General features: G+C 32.9%; 1 protein-coding gene and 1 long non-coding RNA gene across 2 annotated transcripts in view; one reads left to right on the top strand and one right to left on the bottom strand.

Annotated features, from left to right (window-relative positions):
* Positions 1 to 3,187, bottom strand: part of LOC116843969 — a 269,149-nt gene that overhangs the window by 149,255 nt on the left and 116,707 nt on the right. The gene's annotated exons all lie outside the window — the stretch shown is intronic.
* LOC116843970 overlaps positions 1 to 3,187 on the top strand; it is a 12,437-nt gene that overhangs the window by 1,408 nt on the left and 7,842 nt on the right. The gene's annotated exons all lie outside the window — the stretch shown is intronic.

Here is a 3,187-nt window from a genome sequence, read left to right as displayed (position 1 = left end):
ATATATATATATATATATATATATATATATATATATATATATATATATATGGACCTGATACTGGTTTGCGCTACTCGCAGTTGCGAAATATGTCTCGCGTTTCCAGGCGACTTTTCAATTCGAATACGCGGTTAGAAATCTTTGTACACTTGGATTCCCACGAATATACAGGGTGGTTATAAATTCGCACGTGTGCTTTTCCTCTACTACATTTTTTTAATTAATTTGAAAACGATTTTTACTTGATAAAAATTTACTTAGGCATTATTTCTACTATAACTTGTAAAATGTTACACGCACATAGACCTCTAATAAAATAATAAAATAAAATTTAATTTCAGAGAAATTCACACGTGGAATTAATCGAGGAATTAATCGAGGGGAATAAGATTTTATTCGCGTCATTTCAATATTTTATTCATATTTTCATGAATTTTTCAACTTTGGAAAGCTGTGAAGTGTGTGAATAAAATATTGAAATGAAAAGCAAATAAGTAAAATCTTAATTCCCTCGATTAATTCCTTGATTAATTTCACGGGTGAATTTTTCTTAAATTAAAGTTCGGAAACTTATGGTTTTAACTGTGAATTGCTCACAATTCAAGAAATGATTGGTGTTTCAATATTGTCGACAAAAGGTTGATTCTAAATCACTCAAAATATCTAGCTACATGAAACATGTGTACATAGTCATTCAGTGTACAGTTTTATTGTCACGTTTGAGAATTGCGCGCTACAACGATTGTGAAATGTGCTTTCGACCAGTTGGAATTTTACGGTAGATTCGGACGAATCTGACGGGAGATATCATAAAGTCGATCCTTTTGGTGGTTCTCGGAATACTTATGCAGCCACGATAAACCGTAACATCAATCGTGCTTCTTATTTCGGATCCGCGTAAGAGACAAAGGCGGATTTCCATTTATCTCTTGTATTCTTGTTACGATTTTTCGAAACTTGCACTGAGACCATTCTATAGAACGGGGAATGCTATTGGCTTTAATGATATCGACGAGGCAGCAGAACGAGACGCGTTCTTGCGCCATGAAGCTTCGTTCTTTTTGACTTGACTATATCGATGAGCTTGCAGAAAAGTATTTGCCTGTATTGCTCTCGGCACAAACGATAGGGGCTCCAATTAGTCTTTTCTTGGTAAATCAGCGCCGGACTCGAGAATTTTTAAGTTCGTATAAGAAAGCTTTAATAGAGAATAAAATACGAAAGCTACACTTAGAAACTCACGAGAAACTATTACTTTTTATCAACTGAGACTCACGTAATTAGTATACGTATTCGCGTAATTACTAAACTGGTAAAGTTTGGCGAAAATAAATTTTTAAATAATATTCGACTTTTGAAAAAATATATGATGAGAAGAAATACGTTATATTCTATCGTGTCAAGATAAATTCGTACAGCGAGAACTTAAATTATATATAATTATATATATATATAACTTAAATTATATATATATATATATATATATATATATATTTACTCGTGTATTAAAAATGTTTTAAACATAGGAATAGTCAATCTTTTAAAAATAGTTTCTTGCTTTTAATATACATTCAAAAAAAAATACATAGTGGTGGCAACTATACAGATGACAATTATACATATATTAGTTTATGTATTTTAAATAGAATCAATGTATACAATTAATAAATTTTGTTATTGCAACTAAAGCTGTATGGAATCACGAGAATTATATATAGTTCTTTAATTCTTTATACAGTTTTCCTGACCATTCAGCTTCAGTTGCAAGAACTACGAAATAGTTTATTAAATTATTAAATTGATTTTACATTTAAAATTCATATAGTCTCTTGTACAGTTGCCATCACTATATTCTTTTTTCTGAGAACGTAAACAAATAATATACTGAGAAAAAAATATTTGCAAATTTATTTGTGAAATATAGGGTTTATTTCTATGAAATTAAAATTATTTCTCCAATAAACATAAAAATAAATAAAAATAAAGTTTATTTCTACATAATATACCTTTGTCTTCACATAAATAAATTCGCAAATATTTTTTTTCAATGTATATTCATTTAACACAGACGTGTCGTCCTACTGAACAATGACACTATTATCGATAACTATGAGGTCTATCTCGGGACTAATTACGTTATTACTGGAGCTAAAACTCGACCTTGCTTCCTGGCGCCGTAGAAACGTGACAACGACACAATTCCTCGCAACTCCTCGTAAACAGCAGATAGAATCGATCCCTCGAAATGTGTGCGCGCGTCTGTTTCGAATAATCGAAGCGATACATTACGCGTACTGAATGCAGAAGCGAAACAAAGTTTGAATCTTCCTCCAACTCTTCCTTACGTTATGAATGCGTTACATTTTCTGAATGTTGACATTCTGACTCACAATATTTTGAGCTCGGAAAAACATTTGTGTTCATACGCAACTTATGTATAATACATTGTTAAATTCATATGACGACTACGGTTTGATCTGAAACTTTATATGAATATATGTTGAATATAAACTTCATTATATTATGATAAAATCGCAAAGAAAATGAAATTTCTCGCGAAAAAAATAAATAAAAAATAAATTAATTAAAAGAGAATGGGGAATGTAACATTTCTATACGCGGTTGTTGAAAATCATGGGAAATAAAAGAAACGCGCAAAAAAATATTATTAATTTTCCAATTTTCTGAATCTGTCTACTCGAAAATAAAGCCTTGCGCCCGAAAAAAAAGATTATGTACAATTTCGATTTATTTCGACGTACGATGAATGACCCTATCCCCGTTTGTATCGTCGTTACTGTATCCCGTATTATTTTGGAACGGCGCAGAAACGTACAATCGCGTTGTTAGCCGGTATTTTTGGGGTGGGAAAAAAATTCTATAACGGTCGAAGGTAGGATACGCTATTACTATGAAAAACAAAAGCCCCGACGAGTATTTTCTATATCACTTGCGCGGGGCAAGCTTTGTAGCAGCACGCGGCGCGCGGGATTACAATAGAATTGCACCGCGACCGGCACGTGCCATTGGTTTTCATTACGCGCGTCCGCACTTACAAACCATTAATTTGAATACCGCATCACTTAAACACGCGGCGATGCATGCACGGTAATGGTAGGTAGCAGTCATTTGCGCTCTCTCTCTCTCTCTCTCTCTCTCTCTCTCTCTCTCTCTCTCTCTCTCTCTC

This window comes from Odontomachus brunneus, unplaced genomic scaffold, assembly GCF_010583005.1.
Source record: "Odontomachus brunneus isolate Ranch 3 - 2012 unplaced genomic scaffold, Obru_v1 Obru_scaffold_037, whole genome shotgun sequence".
Lineage (NCBI taxonomy): Eukaryota > Metazoa > Arthropoda > Insecta > Hymenoptera > Formicidae > Odontomachus > Odontomachus brunneus.
This window is presented reverse-complemented; position numbering and strand designations above follow the sequence as displayed.